At 38.9% G+C, this 27,594-nt stretch overlaps 1 long non-coding RNA gene and 1 other non-coding gene across 5 annotated transcripts; both read left to right on the top strand.

Moving 5' to 3' along the window:
• The first annotated feature begins 5,382 nt into the window (after positions 1-5,382).
• LOC122688432 lies at positions 5,383-26,994 on the top strand. Of its 4 annotated transcripts, none has more exons than XR_006339450.1 (6): positions 5,383-5,539; positions 7,125-7,336; positions 11,093-11,173; positions 23,235-23,382; positions 24,677-24,764; positions 25,923-26,994. It is a non-coding gene; the product is annotated as an uncharacterized LOC122688432 (long non-coding RNA). The 4 variants fall into 4 exon arrangements; XR_006339451.1 differs by having other exon boundaries at positions 23,315-23,382; XR_006339452.1 differs by lacking the exons at positions 5,383-5,539; positions 7,125-7,336 and adding an exon at positions 10,845-10,874 and having other exon boundaries at positions 23,315-23,382.
• On the top strand, positions 13,155-13,227 carry TRNAC-GCA. Its single transcript has one exon. It is a non-coding gene; the product is annotated as a tRNA-Cys (tRNA).
• Positions 26,995-27,594: the final 600 nt, after the last annotated feature.

The following is a 27,594-nucleotide window of genomic DNA, read 5'->3' on the forward strand; positions in this document are numbered from 1 at the left end:
ACTAGTTCTTTTAATGCTCAGAACAAATATTTACTAATTTGAATATGAGGGTTCTGGGATATTTCTCTGACATTTGAAAGATGATTGCTGTGGCCCCTGCTTGAAGAAGGAGGGTCTGCCCAACTTTTTCTGTGTGTGCTCTATGCTGCTTGGGTTATGATGCTTTTTCAGTCTGCATATGCTTGTTAGAGGCATTGATGCTGCTGCCGAACGTGAGTCCTTTTTTCTCTGTGATGACTCAACGAAGCTAATCCAATCCTTTTGGGAAACTGTTGTCATGTTTCTCTTTTCCTTCAGCCTTTTTTTTTTTTTAATAGTTTAAGCTTTGGTCTAATATTGTAAGGAATCTGATCGGTATTTTTGTTAGGCCAGTTGTTTCCTCATGCCCGAGGCAGTGTGGCCTTGTGGAATTTGGCTTAAAAATGGAGTGTTTGTGTTTCCTTACTTGCTCAGTCGTGTCTGACTCTTTGCAACCCATTGGAATGTAGCCCACCAGGCTCGTCTCTATGTGGAATTTTTCAGGCAAGAATACTGGAGTGATTGCCATTTCCTCCTCCAGGAGATCTTCCCAACCCAGGGACTGAACCCGAGTCTCCTGTGTCTCCTGCATTGTAGTCAGATTCTTTCACCTGCTGAGCCATCAGGGAATCCCCCCTACAAAAAGACAGCCAATATAGGTAGTGGACTAAATTCCATATTGGTCCTTATTCATCCAATCATAACTGATCTTTCTTCATTATTTGTAATCCTAAGCAGGAGATTGCATGATTAGCTCATATCACTGTGATTCAGCATTTTCAGTGAGTGTATACTGTTGAACTATTGAAAGAAAGAGAATGCCCAGGGTGGTGATAAGAGATAGGATAAAATCAAGGCATACATATCTAACTAAAAATCTTTATGTCAAAAATGTTAGAACTGTCAGGAATTCACAGGACTTGGTTATTATTTGTACATGGTTGTTTCTTCTCCGCAAAAAGATATCCCCAGACATGGGTCCTCAAATTAGTAGATATGAAAATGATAGGTGTGAAAAAATACTGGGGCTATGTGTTTACCTATAATTTCATTTATTTTTATTACTAAATCTTTTGCACCCAGGAAATCAGCACAGTTTCTCCTGTATGTGTGAAAATTTATGATTTTTGCACAGCACTAGTGTTTTACTGTACTGAGAACCTGAAGTGAGAAGTTGACTCCCTTGAGCTTCCATAAATATTGTGGGTTTTTGTAGGTTGAACAAAATGTGTAGCATTAAAGTATTGCAAATTCCTAGACTGAAATCTAAGGCAAAGCTTAAATCTCTTCCTCTTTGTTTTTGTTTATTTTATTTATTTATTTATTTTTTTGCCAATTCTGTGTATCTCTATTTAAACACAATGCTGATCCTGCCCAGGATGCTCATTTAAATGCTTCTTGATACTAACATCTTTACTTAAGTCTTATTTAACCCATTAGAAGGATTTCTGGGAGGAGTATTAGGATACCATAGCAATATAACATATTTTAAATCTTTTTCAGAATCCCTATTTAGTATTACTTAAATGAGAAAACAAACAAACATGATAACTAAAATATTCACTGACTGAGATGGTCTACATTTAATTACATCTTCTAGATAAACTTCAGAGTGCTATTGTTCTTTGGGCTTAAACCTGCATTATCGAAATCTTTGTAAAATAAAAAATGTCCCTTTTCCTCTATTGGGTGGGTAATTTCGAGCAGATCTTTATCTCGCAGCTAAGCTCCTGAAGTCATCCTGAAACACCTGACCCATGTTCTACGTCGTGTGCGCGCTTGTAAATGGATCCCTCGGTGACGCACAGCCCCACGCTACTCTTTCTGCCTCCCTCAGGCTGACCTGAGAACTGCAGGTGTGCAAAACCACGTTTCATGGAAAGAAAACCTGTGTTTTTATTTTATTTGTTTACATTTCCCAGTGTCTATTTTGACAGCTTATCCACAGTGGGTGGGCGGTGGGTGGGGAAGCGCAGCTCCCAAGGTTGGCCCGGGGGCGGCTGCCACAAACCTTTTCCTCTCCTGCACTTCTGTGGCACTTGTGCCAAAGCAGCTCAAGATAAAAGGCATTCCCAGTATGTAGTGTATTTTCCCCTGGTGGTTAAGGAATGAAAATCTAGAAAGGAGAAACCACTAAAGGAGACCGTCACTGCCGAAAGGGCTGAGTGTGGGCAGAGGCGGCAGGGAAGGTTCCGAGCAGCAGCCCTTTCCGGCGCCTGAAACAAAAGGGCGAAGCTGGGAGGACCCTGTGGACAGAATTCCAAGTAGAAACTGTCCTCTCAGGCTGAGAAACCTCCAAAGTTGAGGAAAAGGAGGAGAACCGGTCCAGGGAAGAGAAAGGGATTAACTGGAAAGCTTGACCTGGTATGCTGAGTCTTCCAGGGGAAGACACTTCCTGTGAGGAGATGGTCATCAGAAATGAGGAACATGGCTGAGGAGACAGCAAGGAAAAGCTGGAGCTCAAAGGCTGAGTGTTGATGGAAAAAGAATGGGAAGACAAAGAGGATGCTAAGGGCCCTGCAGTGGGTAGCAGGAGCTCATAAGCAGGAGAGGCACCACAGTTCATATTTAAGAAAAAGAATATAAAATTTCCAATACAGAGAATGTACAAAAATAAGTAGAGTGAAGAAAAAAGTCACAGCAAATGATAACTTACTTTGGTTATGTGACAAAAACACACAACCGTGAGAACCTACTGCCAGGGCTTCTCTTAAGGCTTGGAAAAAACCCTTGCAAGAGAAGCGATTAAAGCTTAAAACTTCACTAGATTTATGGAAAATCCACCTCTGGTCATAAAGAGTATAAATGCCACTAGAGCAAAGATCTGGCCAGCTCACTCTCAGATAGCATCTCAAAGAAACTTTCATCAAAGCAGATGTTGGATCCCTTTATAATACTGCCTCAAACTGTTCAGAATATACTCAGAACAGTTTTAATTTCTGATTTTTTACAAGACTCAAATAAGAACATATATATGAAAGCACTTAAAAAACTTGTAAATTACTCCCCAAATGCTACATGCTTTTTTTCTGAACAATCTCAATTATTTACCAAATTTATCTAAGACTTCAGAGAACCTATTTATTTTTACCCTGTATAAACTCCTTTTGTTTATTTAATAATTACTATGCAGTATTTCATTTTTCCTAGAACATTGTTCTTTCAGCTTCTATGTTCCATTTTTTGAGAAAATAATATTGTTTTAGTCACTGTTAAAAAATGATTCTCCATCAGCTTTCATTTTTCTAGACTGAGGTTCTAATCTATGCTTTCACCTTCTATTGGTAACTCCTTAATTCTCTTGAAAATGTACAGTTTTCATCTTTGTAGTTTTCCAAGATTGATTCTTGTGTTTCTTAAGTACTTGGCCAGAACTGAAGCCAGTGTAGAATGGAAAAAAGTGCTCTAGTTTTAGAAATTGTGTATGTGTGTGTGTTTCCAATTTCCTTGATATTTATGCCTAGGATTTGCTCAGCCATTGGCGAAATTAGGCAGATTTTTTTTTTCAGTTGGATATATCCTTCTGTCTTCCATTTAATAGTAGTTAGTTGGGATCATAGGAGAAATTTGATTAGAATAATCCAAGATATAGAGGACATTTGGAAGAGAAGGCAAGGGCATTCAAAGCACTGAGAGAATTGATGCACAAGGCAAACAGAAGTTGATAGAAAGAAGTGGGACTACAACCTGAAAGAAACACTTGGGAGCCCATAGCTGGGAAATTCAGGTCACAGAACACCGGGAGCACTGGTTAATTGACAAGATAAGAAGTTATGGTCCTATAGAAAAAGCAGGAAGTTATGACACCAGGTTGATATAGTGGAGGTGGAGCTGTACCTTGTAATAAGGTCCAAAGATTTTTCATTTGTTGAGTGGCCGGTGTGGGCCTGATGTCAGGATGATCAACTAGAAGGATCATGTGAAGCAGAGATTAGAGGAGTAGTTCCCACCCCTGTTTGTGTATCACAATAACCTGTAGAGTTTTAAAACACGTCAGTGCCCTCGTCCCATGGGCCAATTGAGTCAGAATCTGGGGGTGGACCTAGGCACTGGCAGGCTTTGAAAAATTATCAGTTGATTCTTACATACATTCAGAATTGAAAGCTGGAATGGAACAAGGGTTCTAAACTGAAGAAGTTTTTATGTTTTCTAAGTTTTTATACATTTTCTAAGTTTTTATAATTCTACTGGTCGAGGTAATCTCGTGCCTTTTGGAACATTTTGGGGTGAGATCTAGGTATCACGAGTTTTTTTTTAGTTCCCAAAGTTTAGGAACCTTTGGAATAGAGGCCTTGTGTCCTGTGACCCACCATGCATCACCACTAGAGTGAAAAGATATTTTGTGACGCCCTTGTATGTTAAAATCATACTTTGAGCCTTATCCAGATACCGCTGTTTGTCTTGGTTTTATGCTTTAGCGCATCCATCTAATTTAACAAAATTAGAATAAAATGATTTTTGAAAACTGGAGAAGTAACTTTTATGCATGAGAAATAAGAGGCCCAGAAAGGACAGAATTGCTTGTTAACACCTGTGTAGTTAAAAGACAGAGTGGGATCCTCTGACTCAATTCTTTTCCAATCTTCTTTAATGCTGGCTATATTAAAGCTCTTAGTTTTGAAATGACAAACACTAGAAGTGATATGATTTAATTTCTAAAATCTACAAAATACTCAAGGTCAATATCAACTTGTCTTCAAAATGCTAGAACACTACGAGGTATCCTTGAGGCATGAAAAAACTCATTTAAAAACAAGTAAATTAAACCATTAAAAAAAACAAACAAATAAACCCTAGTACACAACATGGCATTTGTAAACTTGCTGTTTGGCATTTGTAAACTTGCTGGTGTGAGAATTCTTCACACCAAAGAGATAGCCCGTAGGCAGCTACTCTGTTTTATTTAGGAAAACTGTAGTTGGAGGGACTTTAGACCTGGGAAAATACTTGGGTTTCCTGAGGCCACATTCTAAGATGTAAAAGGAAGTTTTGCAATTGGTACCTAGACCCTCAATCATGTGGTTCTCATGTGTTTTCATATCCTCTGAGTTGGTTAGTCTAGGTCCTGAACTAACCCAACACTGAAGAAATGAAACAAAAGCAGGTTTCTTGAGGGATAAAGTTGATGGCATATGATTATATTCTGTTTGTTGAAGTGTGCACACTTCCCTGTGTGTTCACAGACTCAAGTCCCAGTATATGATCTTGGCAGAAAAATGTAGTGGACACTTCCCACCTCATAGGGTGATTATCCGGTCATTTGGGGTTTTTTTTTTTTTTCTTTTTTTTTTTTCATTTGGGGTTTTATCTCCAGCTATTTCCTGTCTGAGGTCTTTGCCAGGGCTGTGGTGATCAAGACTAGAGCTGACTTGAAGAAGGCATAGTGAATAGATCAGATCACAGAGCCAGGGTTCAGGAAGGTCTCCCTGGGCTACATGAATGACCACAATCCAAGCCGGTGTAAGTCAGTGGCTAGAGAAGAACACAAGTCCTTTCTTGGACATGGTTCACAGCACGGAGGGTAAGAGTGCGCTCTCACTCACAGCATTTGAAGGGTTGTTATTGAAGAGGGTTTCTAACCTTGAGGTTCACAGACCATTGTATGCCTTCAGAGGGCTACTTGTCAGCCTTTTTGTGTATGGCTATAGTCTACATTGTTTCTTCTGGGGATAGGGTCTATATAGTTCATTAACTCCTCAAAAACAAATAAACAGATTTAATACTTATAATTGGAAAAACAAAAAGAAGTCACAGGCAGATTTTTTTTTTCAATATGAGAAAAGACATTTCTCAGTTAAAGCTGTCCAAGATGGAATGTGCTAACATGGGAGGTTTCAAATTTCCAGACCGCTTGGCCAGAATATCATAGAGGAGATTTAAGCAACAGATGAGTAATTGAAATGTGTTTTTTACATTTCTACAAAACAAACAATGTTGTACATGGAAAGAATGCTTGATTACAACTAATGTGAATGCTGGTGGAATTAGGGAGTCTTGGGGTCAAGGCCCTCAACCACAGAGGCTCTGCAGGAATTGTAAGGGGGTGCCTCTTCTTGGCAGATCCTGGGTCACAGATTGTCAGACCAAAAGTTACCCTTGTGGTTTTGTTTTGCCTTTGGGTCTAGAGGGAGGACTTACTCTATGGTGAGTTCCTTCATGGTATCTGATAGGCAAATAACCCACAAATTTTTGTAGGGAAGTAGGTTGAAAAAGAGGTAGAAGTGGGTAGAGAAATAAAACCACTTTGGTACAGTGGTTAAGAGCAGGGACTGTAAATGTCCCTCCTGCCTGCATATTTGCCGGCCAATGTATGATGCTGGAGCAGTCAGATAGCTTCTCTGTGCTTTGGTTTTTCACATGTGGAAAGAAAATGCCAGTAGTACCTACCTTATAGGTTATAGAATCAAATAAACACAAAAAGTCACATGAAGAATGAAAAACCCTGATAATAAAAAAAATTGGCTATATGATTGTTGTCGTTTCTAGCTACTGGTGGAAGATGCTTGAATTCTATTACAAACTCATTTACCCACTGTGTGATGTAAGGAAAATTCCTTACCTCTCTGATTTTATGTTTGCCAACCATAAAATGGTGACCACACTTAGACATTAGACAAATTAAATACTGCCCTTTAGAACTAAGAGATTCAAAGGATTCTGACAGATCTTTGTTTTGGGTTTTTTTATTTGTTTATTTAGTTGAGGCACTCGAGATCCTCCCCCTTCGCCGTGGCATGTGTGAACTTTAGTTGTAGTATGTGGGATCCAGTTCCCTGACCAGGGATTGAACCTGGGCCCCCTGCTTTGGGAGCACAGAGTCTTAGCCGCTGGACCACCAGGGAAATCCCTCTGAAAGATCTTTCTTAGGAAGCAGAGTTCAACAATAATTTTAAAAACTTAGGTTTGTGTTAGTGTTTTAATTCTTAATTTTGAGGCAATGCTCTGGATTAGGTTTTTAAATCATCAGCAAGGTATACTGATCTGCCTTATCACCAAGCTTTGTTAGAGCCTCACCTATGTTTTGGATCTGCTGTCTGTAGAACTCCACCCAAAACTTGTAATATGAAACACCTGAGAGAGATTTTTTTGTGTGTATCTTTTTTCAGATTACTGTATCTTTTGAGGTTACTGCTTCAAGTAACCTAAGGGCTTCACAGTAATTCCTGATTTGGCCCCCAGCCAGCGCTAGGATTCCCAGAGCTAGAGAAGAACTCTGCCTCCCAAGCACTCAGATCGTTGGACGCCTCCTAACAGATGACAGACTCCTCTCCTGGGATGTTTTCACAACAGGGAGCAACCCAGCCAATTGGCTAGGGAGGTTGGTCATACTTTGCAGTCTATTTATGAAGTTTTATTTTTGTCTTAAAATGAGGCCTTGTGCATATGTATTTAATGTGTAAGAATGCGTAATCTTTAATTAATAAGTGATGGAGCCTCATATGAAGGGTAATAGGTTTTTGCTTTTAAATCTAGCTTCAAAAGCTGCAGTCTAGCTTCAAATGATGCATGTGAGCAAACATGCATCAGGACAGGCCATTACTTTGGCCTCTACTACTTCAGGTTTGTGGTAATTGGCTAGACCCATGTGTGCATTTGCTAAGTTAGTCATCTTCTTTATAATGTAAATTAGTACCACACCCAAACATTTAAGAGGCGCAAAAGAACTGCTTTTAAGTACTTTTCATTATAGATAACCACTAACATGCTCATTATAATTTTTTTCTCAGCAGCTCATTTATTAGCCTAGCAAGAAATCCATTTGCCAACGTTGAATTAGCAATTGAAGAAATGCAATGAAAGGAAGTAATCAAGGCTATCATGTTTTTTTAGCTTGAACAGTTTCTCAAAGAGTTGAAAATACTTAGAGTGACATCAATAGTCAACCTAAAGCAAGACAAATGATCTTGAGAGGCTTTTCTTGGCTCTTGATGTCAAAAGATGTTACCAGTACTAGTCAGCTGTTATCAGAGAAGTCAGTGATGAGTTTGAAGTGACTGAAGAATTACCCTCCATGACTTCTCTGTGTGGGACAAATACAGGTTAAAATGCTTTTAAGGATGTGCTCATTATAATTCACTCTTAATTATTTATCACATCTTTTCTTGAGAGGAATCAGAGACTTAAAGTGTTTACAAGGCCAATCTTCAAATCTGAGTTCTTGGCATTCTTTGAAAAGAATGGTTTTTATTGGGTACTTATCTTCAGCCCAGGCTTCAGTTTTCCACCCAGTTTTTCATCTGCCATGTCCTGCTTGGCTGCTCTTTTAATTTATTACTCATGTAAAATATTTAAGAGCTAGTCTCTGCTGATTTGCAGATGTCAGATTTTCTTCAGGCTGTTTATCTCCTTCTGAAGTGTCTGGGAAATCTGCTTTCTAGCTGTTCTGTTGAGTTAAAAGTGAAACAGTCAGGAAGGAGACAGTCTCTCACATGACTTTCCTTCATGACTAGAAAACATTTCTGGGACAACCAGCCACAGTCACCCCAGTCTGGAGCCTTACAAGAAAGCATGCAGAGTCCTGACCCCCATCTCCTTCTCTCTCAACCCACAAGCTCGCTGAGCCTTGGCTTCCTCTTATATATAGAACATTCCTTCTGAGAAGGGCTCCGTAGCTTAAAATTTTGCTCTTTGAACATTTCCTTTCCCAAAGTGAAAGGCCTGTTTACAGACCATTTCTACAACATCTGACATTCAAGAGCAGAGGAACAAAGGATCACAGATATTTTTCAGTGTTGAAGCAATTTGAATCTAGGACTGAAGTCCAATCTTCTGGTCACTATGAAGTCAGGGAGAATGAGCCCTTGCCCTTTTCTTGTGCCCTGGAAAGTCTAGCCATACAGGTCCTCTAATACATCACTATAGCTCTCGGGGGATTGTATCCCCAGGCCTTTGCCTGCACGGGCTGGCCTCCTTCACACCTGTGAGGGATCTTCAAGACCTTTTCTTTTAGGACCCAGCTCGGCATCACCTCCCCTGTAAAACAGTCCCGTACACTGATCTCACCAAGTTGTGACTGCTGCTCCCCTCAGCTCTGCATACTGTGTACCCATTGTAAGGTCATCTTGCTTCACGCAGGTTCTTGACCCTGACTGGACCCTTCGGCCAGATGTCGGTTCCTCCAGTGCAGAGTGCCTTTCTGGATTATCACACCCAGCGTAGTGCCTTGATAGCTATATATATTTGCAGCACAACTAAGTCTGTAGCACTGAGAGAATTCTAAACATTGGACCATTTTATCAGAGATAAACAGAATTAAGGCAGATTCCAGAAATTACAAATTTGGAGAGGTCAGTGCTAGCCAATTACTCTGAAATAGATGGAAGAGAAAGATTGTTTTAAATAAGATCAACCTATAGTAAAAGTCTTAAACAATTATGTATATTAATAAATAACACATAACCAGTCAAAATTAATGCAAAATGTAAATAGTAAAGTTTTTTTTTTTTTAAGCAGATGCTGTTTTTTACTTTTAAGTAGAGAAAATATCTCATACTAGGCTTTCAAAATGCTGCCTGATGGTGACCCTTCATTTTAACTCAGCTATGTGGCAGGAACTGTCAAGGCCTTTGAGAACTGTTCCTTTTGAAATACTACCTCTGATCTGCTATTAAAGAAGCATTTTAGACTGACACTGGTGAAATAAATGTTTTTGTTTTCAGGAATTTCATAGGAATAAGAACAATGTATACTTTAAAAGGTAGAAGTAAGATAAACATAAGGTTATATTAATATACTTAGTAATTATGATCAAGGCTGATTAGAATTATTATACTACTTAAACCAATAAAACATTTAAATAGGAATGTAATTTTATTACATTTGACCCTTGTACAACTTGAGATTGGAAGCGCCAAGCGCCCCCAGGTTTTCAACTCTGCACAGTTGAAAACCCAAGTATAACTTAACAGTTGCCCTTTATATAGGTGGTTCCTCCATATCAGAGGTTGGATATCTGCAGATACTACCAACCATGATTTATGCAGTTTTTACTGTTGTATTACTGTACTATTTACTGTTGAAAAATATCCACATATAAGTGAACACTTACAGTTCAAATTCTTGTTGTTCAAGGGTCAACTGTACTTTCAGATAGAGACAGGACCTGCATCTAAGTTAACATGCATTCTAGTAGAGGTTGTTTTTAAGGAATATAGAAGAATGGTCAGCAAATCCATAGTTAGACAATGTGGCACTGATTCATATGTGGCATTTCATTCATGGAAATATAGAAATATTTCCATTGGCATATATTCGTTCCAAACTTCAACACAATTTGTCCATTCGAGTAAACATAAGTTTGGAAATTGTGTTTACTCTTCTTGCTTCTTGCAAGATGTGCAAAACGGAAGTTTACAACTAGGTCACTTCTAAACTACACCAAATTTTCAGTAAAAGAAAAGGTTGAATTAATGAGAAATTGACCATTTTAAAAGTTGAATGTGTATGGTGGGGGAGAGGTACTCAAAAACATAATTTACCATTTCATTTACAAATGCAAGTCAATTTTAAATGATTTTTAATCCATATACATATATAGAGACGGGCATGTTAGGATATGGGATTTTAATTCCAAAAGAAAGTATTCAAAATTGCAAGGTCTGACTAGTGACTCAGCAAATCACAAAGTCTTTCCACGTTGTCAGCATTTCTGTCACAGGGTTCTTTGTTTTGCGGTTCTCGGGAGTGATCTCTGAGACTTGTGACAGCCTTAACCTAGCACGTTGACCTGAGACAATGTGAAATAAAAATGAAATATTCTCCAATCATGTGATGCTTGGACTAAAAAAATAACAAGTGCATTTTTCAGTTCTGAATTCAGCAGATGGCACAACGTGGGTCGAGTTTGAGAAAAATAGGTGAGGCAGAAGGAAAGGAAAGTGAAGTATTCTCCAGGAGAAGGAAAAGTAACTGGAGGGTGGAGAGGGTAAAGATACAAAGAAGCTTTTATTTTGTCTCACAACTTGGTTTTGAAACCGTTGCTCTATCTTGAGTGTAGTTTATTTTGGAGAATATAACCTCTCCCCTGCTCAAATCTGGCTAATCTGGTTTCGCATATTCAATTTCATTTTACTAGAAAGAAGGGTTGATTTTAAGAGCCATGGTGGGCAGAAAACTTGCTGACCTGAGTCCTGTTGGGAAAATTAAGGAATTTATGGTGAGTCCACCCTCCCTCTGAGCACTTAGCGCTTCCAGATATTCTTTCCTTTCTTTATTTTTTTAAAAGTTTCATTTCTTTTTCTTCATTGCAATGGTCCCAATTATTTTCAAAGTTTCTGCAACTCTTTATCTTACTCATCTTCTCATTCTAGGTATACAACTTTATCTCTTAAGTCACAGATACAATGAAGCCCATTTATTTCCCTTTCCTATCCTTCCAGCCTGGATAACTTCACCCACCACTCCCTCTGCTGTTTCTGTCTCCCTGAGGGAATCTTTTCTCTCCCTTATAAAAGGATTAGAGCCATAAAGGACTTAAAGAATCGCCCCTTGTTTCTGCCTCTGCCTCAAACTATGGTCATCCCTTGGTGTCTGTGGGGGATTTGTTCCAAGATCCTCCTAAAATGCACAAATCCACAGATGCTCAAGTCCCTTATCTAACATATAACCTAACACACATGCTTTAAATCATCTCTTGAATACTTATAATACCTCATACAATATAAATGCTGTGTAAATAGTTGCTGTGTGCAGCAAATTAAGTTTTGCTTTCTGTAACTTTGTGGAATTCTTTCCCAATATTTTCTATCCAAGTCTGATAGAATCCACACATGAGGAACTCACAAACATGGAGGGCCAACTGTTCTGCTTTATCTTCTTCCTTTTGACACTAGAATGTGTAGAAGATTTGTCTCTATTTTCTCTCTTTGACTTCCTGATCTCTCTTTGCAGATTGACTTCTATCACCACAACCCCTCAGAAAATATGCTGGTTAGGATTGCTAATAACTTTATTACTGACAAATCCAGAACCTGTTTTTAGGCCTTATCTTCCTTGACTTCTTTGTAGCAGTAACACTATTGGTCATTTTTTCTTGATTTCTACAGTGTTACCTTTTCTTAGTTCTCTTCTTACCTGTTCTGTGGCTCCTTCTCAATTTCTCTCACTCTTTCTGTTTCCTCACCCAGGATTAATTTGGAATTGCTTATTCACATTCATGTTCTCTCCCTGAGATAGTCGATTCATGCATTCCCACCCTATCAACAATTACCACTGTGCCATCAACTGCCAATATCAACACTATTTCTCCTACATTGCCTCTTCTTTTGCGCTCTATTTAGGCATTAGTGACAGTAGCATTGACCTCTATATGACTATAGACCATTTATACAAGCTCCTGAACTTCTAGTTTTTTCCCAGCTGTAAAATGTTGCTATAAAATTAAATAATATAACATTTATTGTCATGTTCTAGGGATAACAAAGCTCAATGAATATTATTTTTTATTATTTATGCTTTGTTGAACAATTTGAAGGTGAGAAACAATTTAGGTATCATCTAGTTATATAGCTATCTTTTTAAGCTTCTTGAGATAAGCATCTGTGTCTTATAATAATGTGCACAACCATGCATCTCTGCTTGGCACAGATGTGTTGTGGAGGAAGTTGAAATAGAAGATGTCAAAGAGGGGAAACACCATATCTGCTTACAGATGAACTAATATTGTGGAATAAATACAGAGTATGACTGCGTATGACAAACATGATGGTTAGCAAAAATGAGGAAGCAGAACTAGTCTCAAACTAAGCAATTCAAAATGCTGACTATTGTTCCATTTCAGTTCAGTTGCTCAGTCATATCTGGTTCTTTGCGACCCTATGGGCTACAGCATGCCAGGCTTCCCTGTCCATCACCAGCTCCCAGAGCTTATTGATCCATTTAATTACCAGCATATTCCAAATAAGAAGACATTGCCTTGCATCTTGTGCTGGTGAATTAATGTTTTCTTTATATTTATGCATTTAGAAGTATTAATAGGTAGTGAATTGTATATTGTTCATCATATAAATAGTACAGACTGAACTATGTTGAAGATATGCTTTTCTCAGTGATTTGTTACACTGAACCTCAAGCATTATAAAAATTAACTTATTCATTGATTTAACAAATCTCGTTTGCATAGTGCTCTGTGACAGGCTTCCCTGGTGGCTCAGATGGTAAAGCGTCTGCCTGCAATGCAGGAGACCCAGGTTCGATCCCTGGGTCAGGAAGATCCCGTGGAGGAGGAGATGGCAACCCACTCCAGTATTCTTGCCTGGAAAATCCCATGGTCAGAGAAGCCTGATAGGTTACAGTCCATGGGGTCACAAAAAGTCGGACACGACTAAGCGACTTCACCTCACTGTGCCAGGCACAGATGTGTGATGGTATAGAATATTATAATTCACAGATGCTTGCCTCAAGAAGCTTAAAAGGATAGCTACATAATGAGATAGAACGTGTGTCAGACATGTGCAATAGGTAAGAATGGAGATCATTTCACTCAAAACAATAAGCAGAACAACCCATGACTGGAGCTTGCCTTCCTTGGTCAAATGGCAGTAACAACTTAGGAAGGCTGATGAGTTACCTATCCCAGACATCTCTCTCTCTGGGTCAGTATCTCAAGAGAGCCTATGGCTTCTGTGGAAACAATATAGAGACTCCTCAAAAAATTAAGAACAGTACTACCATATGGTCTGACTATTCTACTTCTGGATATTTATCCAAAGAATGTAAAAATGGTCATTTGAAAAAAATATATACACCCCTATGTTCATCCCAGCATTCTTTATAATAACTGAGATATGGGAAAAACCTAAGTGTCCGAATTGTTGCTGTTTAGCCACTAAGTCACGTTCAACTCTTTTGCGACCCCATGGACTGCAGCCCGCCAGGCTCTTCTGTCCATGGGATTCCCCAGTCAAGAATACTGGAGTGGGTTTCCATTTCCTTCTCCAGGGGATCTTCCCCACCCACTGAGCCACCAGGAAAGCCCCAGGATAAAGATGAGTGGAATATGTATACAGTGGAATAACACTGGTCATAAAAAGAGAGAAATTTTGCCATTTTCAACAATATGGATGAAGTTGAAAGTTTCATGATAAATGAAACAAGTCAGAGAAAGACAAATATTATAAGATTTGACTTATGTGTGGAATATAACAAACAAACAACAAAATAAATGAATAAACCAAACCAGATAAACATGTAGATAATGAGAACAGAGTAATGGTTACTAGAGAAGAAGGGGCAGGGAAGAGGGCAAAAGGTGTAAACGGGGGTCAACTGTTTGGTGTTGGATATAAGCTAGTTTTTTGCATGGTGAACACACTGTTTACAGAAGTAGAAATACAATGTTATACACATGAAACTTACATAATGGCATAAGCCAATGTTATCTCAATTTAAAAAAATCTGTGGCTCAACTCAAGACTAGAATCTGCCATATTTTCTTCCTCCTTACCAGCAACACTTCTCTTTTCTGTATCTTGTTCCCACAGGACTGACCTCTCTACCAAGCCATCCCCACCCCACACCTAATTGCACTGACTGAGTCTTGATTTAGGCATGTCCCAGGGTCTCAGAAGCCTGGAGAGTTTTCAGGCCTGTTTTGATCTCAGGTCTCAAGTCAGTCTTTGAATAGTTGAAGACATTGAATAGGATTAAAGTATTTGCTTGGGCAGTTGTCTTGATTATTGATAAAACTATTTGAAGGATAATCTGGATTTTAGATATTAGAAGCTGAAATGGTTATTATTTCTTTCATTGTTAAAAGGTTTAAGAATAAAATGGTATCTTCAAATGTTTGATTAAATGAACCTATTAATTAGGTGTAATAAATTCAAGGAAAAAAACATGGAGAAAAATTAATAGTTTATTCTTCAACAGGTATTGAGCCTTATGGAATAGTTGAAACCTATTCTTACATAGAAATCTGATTTAAAAAAGAGTCAGCACTCCTTGTATTCTGGTCAGGACTTACTGTTGAACTGAACCTTGTCTTATGCGGGAAGAGCCAAAGTTTACTTCCTTCTCAGAGGAACTGATTACAGTGTTTCTATTTTGGTAAGATACATAAACACGTTTCAATGAGAGCAAAAAAAGCAAAGCATAGCATGGTTGGTGATTTAACAAAAATGGGGATGGCTGTTGTCAGGGGAAAAACAATTCAGATCTTTTTATTAGTACCACTTCCACTGACTCTCAAAGATAACTGCTTTTAAAGTTGTCTGAAGAAGGCAAATCAGGCTGTTTTTGAATATTCACTCAATTTGAAGCTTATGGTAGAATCACAGCAAAAGTGACTGTTAGGGAGTACTGACATAATAATTCAGTATTTGGCCAGACATCACCTTCCAGATAACATTCTCTGCCAAATTTGAAGTTTCTGTACTTTGGACTACACACAGTCACAGTCAATACTTTCATACATAAGAATAAAGAATGAGATGGCTTTTCAAGTACCTTTCGTTGAAGCCTAAATGCCTAGTCTGTGAACATGATGTTGTATTTGCTGTCTGAGCTTCTTTTTTCCCCTCATTTTAGGAATTAATCCACCAGTAAAACCAAGGCAGCCCTGTTTTACTTCTCACTATCAAAATATGTAAACCTCAGCTGTGAGACTGTGAGATATAGGGATATGGAGTGAGGCAACCTCAGCAGCGTAGGCTTTCCATGTTCACAAGTGTGTGACTATAACTAACATAACAATCTAAGTGCACTTCATTTGAAGAGATTTATTGGAAAATTATAGTTCGATGGCTCATTCATTCAACAAATATGAATTGACCACTTACTACGTTGACACGGCCTCTGACCTCACAAAGTTTGTAGTCTAATGGTAGAGACCATGAAGTAAACAGACATAACCAGGAAACACTTTGAAAAAGCTAAACAAATGTAATTTTAATTCCCATTATATCATGATACTATATAGCTCCCCACCAGGCATGTACACAGATAGACCATATGATACAAACTTGGGCTAAGGAGGTGTTGTTATAAGGGTGAATAAAAGCTGGGGGCTAAATAGTGTCAGACAAAAGCACAAATAGCGCGAATCCGAGTAAGAGCATTCGAGGAACCGAAACAAGTTCAGCATGACTGAAGTGGGAAAGGAAGTGGTAAAAGATGAGGATGGAGAAGTTGGCAGAAGCTAGATTATGTAAGGCCAAGTAAGTACTGTTACCAGGCGTTTGGTGTATTTGAGGAATTGAAAGGAGAACACTGTGATTGGAACCATCTAAGTGCTATAGTTAAAATTAGTTAATAGTTAAAATTAGCTAGTTAATAATTAAAATTATAGTATAAATTAAAATGATCAGTATAAGCAGTGACCACTTTGAACATTAGAATTCAATAAATTGATCCAGCTTGGGGAACTATGAAATAGCTAAGGATGCTCTTGTGATCTGCTTTGGATTAGTGTCTTGGGTGAGTCAAAAAAGTGAAATGGAATTTAGGTGTTTCTTCAAGTTGTCTTCATGCTGAATTGGATATGGAGAAGTGATGGACTCCACACAGTAGCCCCTGGGTGGACATTCCAGAATATTCGAGGGCTTATTTGCAACGAGAGTAGGCTTAGTCTCTGGTTCCAAACAGAGCAGGAGAAAGTCTGTGAAGCAGCTCTGAGTATTCTCCTCTCTGCCTTACTAGGGGCACCTTCTGTGGAGGCACAGGAATGAGCATTCATTTAAGAGGCTCTGAGTGTAACCCCTGAAAGAGCTGTTGGCTCCATAATGGAGTTGAAGGCAGAGTAAGATAGGCCTATGCAGCACTACTCAAGGGAGTTATTATTTAACCCGTGTGGGTCAGAGGCATCCAGAGAGCTAGTCTGTAATATGTACCTAAGGAAGAGTGCTATGGGTCAAAAAAAAAAAAAAAAGTCAGGATCCAAAAGTCAAGAAGGAATCTCAGGGTCCAGGAACAAGATGAAGAGGAGTTCACAGTAGTGAAGGGGTCTTGTTCAGTCACTAAGCCGTGTCTGACTCTCTGTGACCCCATGGGCTGCTATACAACAGGCTTCCCTGTCCTTCACCATCACCTGGAGTTTGCTCAAACTCATTAGATGGTTGGATGGCATCACCAACTCAATGGACAGGAGTCTGAGCAAATTCCAGGAGATGGTGAAGGACAGGGAAGCCTGGCATGCTAGAGCCCATGAGGTCACAAAGAGTTGGACATGACTTAGTGACCGAACAACAACAATGACATGTCCACTGCGTTGGTGATGCCATCCAGCCATCTCATCCTCTGTCACCCTCTTCTCCTCCTGCCCTCAATCTTTCCCAGCATCAGGGTCTTTTCTAATGAGTCAGCTCTTCACATCAGTGGCCAGAGTATTGGAGCTGGGGTCTAGGTCTGGACTTTTTGCCATGAGCAGAGTAACGACACTTGGCTTCTCCTTTATTGGGCATTGATTGTATCTGCATAAATCAGTCAGTCTCAGTTAAGACATAGGGTCATGGTAGACGTGTACAAAAGTGAGAACACTGCCAACGCTGCTAGTAGGATGGGCGTCACTGATTGGAACTATCACCTGCAAGAGCAGTCATCAAGAAAATTCCTAGTAAACCAGAGAACTGTCTGCGATCACACATCTGGAACTGCTGACATTGGGAACTAACAGAGCAACCAAGGAAAGCTACAGCTAAGAGCCCCAAGAGGAGACGGCCCCTGGAAGAGCCAGGCCAGGAGGCCGCATGGCTTGGCACTCTCTGTCCAGCTTTCTCTGAAATTCCAGTGGAAGTCACTTTTGATAGAGAAGAGAGGGGTAGAGATGGAAGTAAATTGGGACAAAGAGACAGCCAGCTTGGACCAGCTGGTACACAATGATAATGTATCCTGGGCTTCTGGCAGAGGGTAAGAGAAAAGATGGTTACCCAGGCCTTTGCTTACACCTGAGCAGAAAATACATTTACGTAAAAGTCATTCCTTCTATTTAGGACCAAAAACAATTTGAAGGAATTTCTGGCAGAATGGGCTTTTTTCCTTTTTAATGCCTATCATATGAGTTATACTTAGCAATTTGAATTTAGATACAGGCAACCAATTTTTCTTAAATCAAGAGAACTTATGAGTTTGTTAAAATAGGGAACTAAATATCCCTGAGTCTTAAGTTTTAAAATGAATGGAAACACAGATATATTAAGTAATCCTGCATGTGTCCTTTTGCTAGTTTTATTTCCTTAGAGTACATTGTTTATCTTTTTGGAAAAAGAATTAAAATACATAATGCTTAAGTGGTATTATAGTGATGTTATTAAATTGCTAGAATTAAATGAACCTGAGTTGGCTTAGATCTTTGATAAAATTTTAATAAGTACAACCTTTAAGACAAATTATATTGAAAGTAAACAGGTATGAGGAAGAGAGAAATATCTCTAGTTAGGTAAAAGTAGTAAATGAGAACAAAGCTTAGATCTGAGTTTCTAGGTAGGACAGAAATAAATCATGTTAGATTCTATATTTCTCGTGACCTAATATAATTATACTTTTGTATTCAAAGGGACATTTCATTTTCTCCAGTACTCTGAAAAACTTGTCACAGAAATTATTACATAGGAGACATTTAATAATATGGTAGACAGTGCATTCAATTCACAGTTTGAGGAGATGCAGAAGCAGTCTTCAGATGGTTATTTCTTATCACAAACCTTTCTAAAATAGAAAGGAAATGTTAAGCTGTGCTGTGAAAGTATGTCTGTGCTGTGTTCATTGATCGGTTGTGTCCGACTCTTTGTGACCCCATGGTCTGTAGCCCACCAGGCTCCTCTCTGTCCACGGAATTTTCCAGGCAAGAATACCATAGTGGGTTACCATACCCTACTTCAGGGGTTCCCTCCCAACCCAGGGATGGAGCCCATGTCTCTTGTGTCTCCTGTATTGGCAGGCGGATTCTTTACTACTACTGCCACCTGGGGAGCCCCATATCTGTGTTAGAGTAAGTCAGAAATGCATTTTTAAAATGTGATCTGATTGCTGCAGTGATAAGCTGTTGAGAAGCTAGGGCGATGAGTTACCCCCTCAGGATTCAGATGAGCTTGTGAGACAAAGAGCAAAGAAGAGGGTTCAAAACCAAACCTACTCCAAAATTGCAAGATTCTGAGTTATAAATGGATAGGAGTTCCTCATATAGTCACCTCATAGCTAAGAAGCAAGGTCAAAATTTTTTTAGGCAAATTACAGAGCTTTTGCAAACTCCCACCCAGATGGAGGTTCCTACTTAAATTTTCGTAGAAGTGGATTATGAAATTTTAAAAAAAGGTTTGGGAAAAATTAATAGTAGTGGTCTTTGCACAGTAAATTGGCTCCTGATGTTATTTGAAAAGAATATAAAGTACGCATTGACTATCTGAATAAAACCTACTTGAACTATCATTTTCCAGCCATTCTATTGACACAGCTGCTTTAACCTTCATGTGGCAAAGCGTGTGCTCACTAATACTCACTTGCTCATCACCATTTTGCTTAGAGGATTACCTCACAAAGAAAAGAAACTCATGGTGGTAAAAAACTGTGGTAAAGACTTTTGGACTTCCCTTCTGTCTCAGAAGTAAAGAATCCGCCTGCCAATGCAGAAGACACAGGAGATGAGGGCTCAATCCCTGGATTAGGAAGGTCTCCTGGAGAAGGAAATGGCAACCCACTCCAGTATTCTTGCCTGGGAAATCTCATGGACGGAAGAGCCTGGCGGGCTGCAGTCCACAGGGTCCCAAAGAGTTAGATACAACTTAGTGACTAAGCAACAATAAAGACTTTTTTATTTGAAATTAATTGAGATATTAATAGCTATAGATTCACATGCAGTCGTAAGAGGTAATATAGAGAGACCCTGTTTATACATTTCCCAGTTTCCCTTTGTAGTAACATTTTGCACACTCTAGTGTATCATCACAACTGGGAACAGGATAAAATCCACTGATTTTATTGAGATGTCCCCAGTTTTACTTCTACTCACTTGTGTGCGAGCATGTGTGTTTAGTTGTATACAGTTTTATCACATGTAGGTTTTCCTGTATCTGTCACCAGTCATGATACTGGACAAGTACCTTTCCCGTTGCACTTTAATAACCATATCCCCTCTTGTCCCCTCTATACCTCTCACCCTATACCTCACCCCTGGCAAACACTAATCCATTCTGCATTTCCAAAATTTTGTCATTTAAAAAATATTATATAAATGGAATCATATATGATGTAACCTTTAGGATTGATATTTTTCACTCAGCATGATTCTGTGAAGGTCCCTCTAAGTTGTTGCAAATATCAGTGAAAGTGGAAGTGTTAGTCACTCAGTCGTGTCTCTTTGCAACCCCCTGGACTGTAGCCGGCCAGGCTCCTCTGTCCATGGAATTCTCCAGGCAAGAATGCTGGAGTGGCAGCCATTCCTTCCTCCAGGGGATCTTCCTGACCCAGGGATTTAACCTGGGTCTCCTGCACTGCAGGCACACAGACTCTTTACTCTTTGAGCAACCAGGGAAGCCCCTTGCAAATATCAATAGTTCATTTATTTTTATTGTTTAGAAGTGTCCCATGGTAGGGATATACCACTGTTTGTGTTGAAAGACATCTGGGTTGTTTTAACTTTTTGGCGATTACAAATAAAGCTGCAATGAAAATTCATGTACAGCATTTGGTGTGGGCATATGTTTTGATTTCTCTAGGATAAATGCCCAAGAATGTATTTGCTGGGTTGAATGGTATTCTTTGTTTAGTTATATAAGAAACAGCCAGCTGTTTTCCAGGGCAGCTATACATTTTCACTCCCTACCAGCAACGTATGTGTGATCTACTTTCTGCCCACCCTCACTAGCATTTGGTTGTTACTAATTATTTTTCAGCTGTTCTGATAGGTACAGTGATACAGTGATATTTCATGGTCATTTTAACCTGCATTTATCTGATAGCTAATGATGTTCAATATCCCTTCATGTGCCTGTTTACCATCCATATACCTCATCAGCGAAACATCTGTTCACATCTTCTGTCCTGCTTTGTATTTTAAAGTATACAGCTTTCTAACTTCAGTTATTTTTAAATTGGAAAAATACATTGATGCCATATATAAGTTATTTGTCATTGTTCCATTTCAAACAGATGGCAACATATGTCCTACAGATGTAATCCTTTTATTTGTACTCAAGAGTCACCTGACTACACAGCAAAAGAGAAATAGCTTCCAGAACATTCTCAAAATTTTTAAAAAAATTTTATCAAGTATTGGTGATCCTTAGGGATTCTAACTGGGTTTCCCTGGTGGCTTAGATGGTAAAGAATATGCCTACAATGCAAGAGATCAAGGTTTGATCCCTGGGTCAGGAAGATCCACTGGAGAAAGAAATGGCTACCAATTCCAGTATTCTTGCCTGGAGCATTCAATGTTCAGAGGAGCCTGGAGGGCTACCGTCCACGGGGTCACCAATAGTCAGACCCATACACAGCAATTCTAATTATTTCAGTTAAATGGTTACTAAATTAGATCAGTAATGGAAAATACATTTACTTTTGGACAAAAATACATTTCGGTTGTAGAATATAATACACTGCCCATTAGCATCTAGGTTTAGCTAGAAGAAAGCTTCCAAAAAGAGGCAGCAGGATCTAGAAGATGTTAAACCTATGTTTGGGGGCCAGACTCAGCAGGCTTGCAAGACAAGTGCCAATTGCCAGCCTGTGGTATGCGGTTTACTATCACTGAGAGGCAGAGAACTTCCAGTGGCAAGAGAAGCTGGAATCTCATCTTGAGCAACCTCAGCACAGCCCAGCATAACACCAGTGGCTGGGTGCTTGGGGGAAGTCTCTGCTGTGAGAGGATGAGGGGTGAGGAATGACGACTGGGGTAGAAAGATGATGACATCTCCCCTGAGCCCTGGGGCCATACCTGTCTAGGGCCTAATACAGAGGAGACGTTTCCAAGCCAGTGAAGACAGAGATGGATTAAATGGACCCACAAGAGGTGTTAGGAAGGAACAGGACATGGCTTTAAATAATTGTCTGGGAAAAGAAGTCTTTGAATGAGAGGAAAGCCCACACTTACATTGAGAAATATTACATCTTACTTTCTTCCTTCTTCCAGTACCATATCATTGAAAGTTTCTTTTAGAACTCATAAATGCTGGTGTGGGACTTGTTGATGGTAGGTAGTGAGAAAATTAATAACCCATTTATTTATTTATTTTGGAGACTATATTTATTAGACTGTCCATCCTCCTCTTCAAATATTCTCTAAGGACCAACAACATCCTAAATTTAAGGGAGAGAGAAATTCTACACCAAGAGTGAGTGACCAGCTGATGATTTGGGGGATGGCAAAATGTCCCTCTATATTTCCCTATTTCCCCCCTCAGCTACCACAGTCTTTTACTTGTAATTTTCATAACCAAGTGTCTTAAACAACTTAGTCCCATTTCTTTATTTCCTCTCACTCTTTGGCTGACATTTGTTCCCATCTCTCCTCCAATATAGTTTTCACTGACTTAATGCCCTCCATGTCACTAAACCAATGAGCATTTTTTCATGCTTCGCCTTACTAGACCACTCAGAAGCAACTTTCCCCCCTTCTGACTCTTAATGCCCCTCTTATCTTTCTACCTCTTGTTTCTAGACTTCTCCTCCTCTATTGAGACTTTAAAAGTTGGAGCCCCTCAAGGCTTATTCCTGAACCTTTTCTCTTAATCTACATCCACAGATATGGGATGGTACCCAGACCTCTTTTGAAACAAGCAAATTCTCTCCATTGAATCAAACTTGTCATGTTAATCAAACTTACTGCTTTTCACTTTTGCCTCGCAGCCCACCAATTCATTCCACAGTGTTATTTCAAGAAAGTAATAAGGTCGCGTCTCTGCTCTCGGATGAAGACTGGCTCCTGCTTATTTCTTTGACTTCCTCCAGTTTCAGGCTCCTTCAACACGGCCTCCTTTCAGCTGTTTCTGTCTCAAAGTCTTTGCTAAAATATTTCTCTCTGCTATGATCCTCTCCATCCTGCCCCCAACTTCATCTCATTGTTGCTGTCATGTATTAGCCCAAATGTTACTTCCTCAGGAAAGCTTTCTGACAAAACCAAAATAAATTAAGTCTGCATTTCATATGCTTCAGAGCCACCTGAACTCTTAAAGGCTTTTCACTGTTTTAACGTATTTAGGTAATTAGTTGATTGAGTTGTGTCTCTTTTACTGAACTCTAAGTTCCAAAAGAGCAGATGCCTTGGCTCTTAGCCCTCTCTGTATCTCCAGAGCCTAGTACAGAGTATGAATGAAGAAACCAACTCATCCTGGTCATTCAGGAACCTGAAAATTTTCCCCATGGCTCCCAGGTCCACAGACTGAGGCTTCCTTCCACAGCCAAGGGCATGAGGATCCTGGAGTTAATAACACTGGCTTGGTAAGTCAGCATGAATTGTGACTATTTCATGCTTAATTGTGCCAAGTTCACCTTCTAATGCTCTTCTTTTCTGATTATTTAAATAATTCCCGAAGGCCCTGCTCAGCTGGGTAGTTGTCTCAGATTTTATTTTTCAAATGTTTTAAAATGACATTTGTAGAGCATTTTATAATTTGTAAAGTATATATATTTCCATTATGGCATTTGGATGCGCAGCCATCCTAAGAAGTACCATATTATTTAATGTCAGATGTCGAAAAATGAGGTTTAGAGTAATTAAGGGACTAACCCAAGGGACTGAGCAGGGACTTCATCCCAGATTTTGCAATGCCAAGTTCTGTCTTTTCCCAGTACTAGTAATTGCTCTTGGCTTCTCTTCACTTGGTCAAGTCTGAAGTCGAACTTTTGTGGTTAACAAAACCACAAGAATGATGTAGCTTTCATCACAGTTACATATACAAAATATATCACAGCAGACACACACACACACACCCATTCCTAATTTAGGAGAATACTTCCAGCTGTATCAGTCTTTCTTATACTTGAAGAGAGATATTTGATTTACAAAGACTTTAGATGTTCATTTCAGAATTCAAGTTTTGTTAGTCTTAAATAGCCTATTAGCTACTACTGAAAAATGAAAAATATGAAAAAAAGAATTACAGTGCAGAAAATGAAGCTCTTTGATTTTGGTTTATTTAGATTTTTATCAAGAGTGATTTCCCCCTTAAAGCTAGCTTTATGGTGACAGTTATAATCTAAATCTTGGCTATATAAATATTTCCTTGAAAGTCACCTATAAACTTAGGTCATAGTTCTGAAACCAATATCTTAATATGATTAACACATTCTCTGTGGGGTTTCAGGAAGAAAAAAAAGATGTTAAAAGGAGCATGCTCAATATACTTGTAAAGTAAAGACACTTGTCCAGACAACATCCATTGTATTAATAAGATTCACCCTTAATTTGAAAATAGTTTCCTTCCTTTTTCATGGCAAAGCACGCACGGAAAGCTGGCAGGAGGTGATGGATCTGAGCACTCCAGCAGTACCAGTCCACACCAAATCTCTCTGAAAGCAGAGGGAATTCATTAAAAAAAAGAAAAAAAAAAAAGGCAGAACAAAAGAACAAACAAAAATCCTCCCAGCTCACTGGAAAAGAACATGACACTATTTTAAATATAATCACACTAACATAAAACCATTTGATTTAAGAAAAGTTAAACTGGGGAAAAGTACGTCTTAGGATAGAGGAATCCTGGCAGCTAATTCTGTGTGGCCAATTCTTTTCTAGTTTACATACATTACACCAGATCTTGGATGAAGGCATATCAAGGAGATTTTGCTTACCAGATATCTCAGATGAGGGAACATCAGGCCCTGTAAGTTTCAACACTGCTTGCCAAACATTCTGTGCTATTGTGCAACTCAACATATTTTAAAAGATGGGGTTTTAAATGATGTGTACTTACTGACAACAAGATATTTCTTCCTTAAAAAATCCTTGAACATTTTAGAATCTCATTTAGATTCTTTCTGAATGAATAGAGAAGAATCAAGCAAAACCCTTTGTGTTTTGGGTATGGTTTTTTCAGACTTTAAAACATTGACTTCCATGCTCTAAAATAAACAGTAACACGTTTCTGAAATGCATAATGTGATTTCAGATAGATGACTTAAAAATAGATTCACAAAATAAAGATTAATTCATTTACACTGAAATGGCATCTATAGACTCCCTAGCATTTATAATCATAGGAAAATTTACTATAACAAAATACATGGATTTGATTTGGTAAGCTGCAAAAAAATGATTTCCTGTTTATATCCCGATGACAGTGGAATGCATTACCGAGAGGTAATCTGTTAATTCCACATTGAGGATGACTCTCCAGATACTGGTGAAGCACACAGTGCAAACAATATGACTGGCATTGCCTCAAATAAAAGTTTATGTGCTTTAAAACTACTAATATTCTGCTGAAAGTTCCTCTCTAATCTAAGCATAGGATTAAGTTTTGTATTACTAAGAAAATTCAGGAGTCTAAATTTAGAAAGTTTTTGTGAATAGCAGCAGTTGGGAAAAAACCAGAAAAAAGTAAGTGTGATGGTTTTAATTCAGAATCATATTAGAAAAGTCATTTGTCTCTGTTTTCTGTAAATACGTTCTAGTCTAAAATCATCTTGTCCTATAGTCAATGATTTAGAGAAATCATGCTTTTAAATGAGATTTCTAAAAATATAGTCTGTTGTCTGCATGGGAGAGTCTGTAAAGAGAATTTTCATTATAATGAGTCATTATTTTTAAAAGCCCCTATATATTATTTGTGGCATCTGTATACCAAATGCTGAAAATAACTAGTTAAATTCCTTTGTTACTGATATATTACCAAAAAGTTGAACATGTTTAAACAAATGTTTTATTATTTTGTAATTTTCTTCCTAGTTGAAAAATGGTCAAACATTAAACAAATATCTTCAACTGGGTCAAATATAGTTGAACTTTGTTGTTGTTTTTGTTCTTGTTGTTGTCATTTTAGCATCTCTATAGTTGGTACAGCTTGTCATGATCGGATCCATTGGAGAGGCCCAGAAATGGATTCTTACTGAGTGAGATCACACAGTAGGACTGGAAAGTTTGTGTTCCATCTCCAGATATGACAATATATGGCTTTATATGTGATACCAAATAGCAAGAATAGAATTGATTCTGTTTGATGGTAACCTGAAGTCTTCCCTGGCAAAACATATGCAGAAATATGAAGTAATATTTTTAAAAGTATATAATTCTTTTTGTTTCAAAATAAGCCTGTGGGATTTAAGCCTGAAGCTTCTATGAGGAGGTAAGCTGCCTTCAAAGATCTTAGCCCTTTTTGTATCTTTTACGTTTTTCCAGCAGAGAACTCATACTTGGTGTTACTATAAATTCATATTTCTTAGTTTGACACAATGTGTCCTGAATTCAACTAAGGAAACTGTCCTTTAATGTTAATCCTCTTTCTCTTTTTAGTGCATTTACCATCCGTTATAACATCTCAGTCTCAACAAGGTCGATTTACTTTCTAGGGAAATTTTTTCTTAGATGGCCACAGTTGCCGATGGATTAACCCACTCACATGATCTGTGTTGGACTTCCCTAGTGGCTCAGGTGGTAAAGAATCTGCCCACAATCGGGGGAACCCAGGTTTGATCCCTGGATTGGGAAGATCCCTTGGGGAAGGGAGTGGCAATTCACTCCAGTATTCTTGCCTGGAGAATTCCACGGACAGAGGAGCCTGATGGGTTACACTTCATGGGATCACAAAGAGTTGGGCATAACTGAACGACTAACACACATGATCTGTGCTAATGGATATTCTGGGAGGTAAGTAATTAGAAAGGTCTTTGACTTCCCTCAAATACCAGGTGCAGTCCTTGCCTCTTGGACTGAGAAGCCTTCTAGTGAGTCAGAGGAACAGGTTAACTGTACTTAATCTTATGTAATCTTATGCTTACTCCTTGGAAGGAAAGTTATGACCAACCTAGATAGCATATTAAAAAGCAGAGACATTTACTTTGCCAACAAAGGTCCATCTAGTCAAGGCTATGGTTCTTCCAGTGGTCATGTATGGATGTGAGAGTTGGACGGTCAAGAAAGCTGAGCACTGAAGAATTGATGTTTTGAACTGTGGTGTTGGAGAAGACTCTTGAGAGTCCCTTGGACTGCAAGGAGATCCAACCAGCCCATCCTAAAGCAGATCAGTCCTGGGTGTTCATTGGAAGGACTGATGTTGAAGCTGAAACTCCAATACTTTGGCCACCTCATGCGAAGAGTTGAGTCATTGGAAAAGACCGTGATGCTGGGAGGGATTGGGGGCAGGAGGAGAAGGGGACGACAGAGGATGAGATGGCTGGATGGCATCACCAACTCGATGCACATGAGTTTTTGTAAACTCCGGGAGTTGGTGATGGACAGGGAGGCCTGGCGTGCTGCGATTCATGGGGTTGCAGAGTCGGACACGACTGAGCAACTGAACTGAACTGAACTGAATCTTATGTAAACCAACTACCGGAAAATATTTGCTACTTATTCCATAATCATTCTCCCTGTTTTCCCATCAGCCTCCATATTCCTCCCATACAGCAAAGCTCATCGAAGAGAGAAAACTCTACGACAGTGTTTACCTTCCACTCAGCATGGAAATATTCGTCTTTGTGCAGCAAATGTATCCA

This window comes from Cervus elaphus, chromosome 33 (assembly GCF_910594005.1).
Source record: "Cervus elaphus chromosome 33, mCerEla1.1, whole genome shotgun sequence".
NCBI lineage: Eukaryota > Metazoa > Chordata > Mammalia > Artiodactyla > Cervidae > Cervus > Cervus elaphus.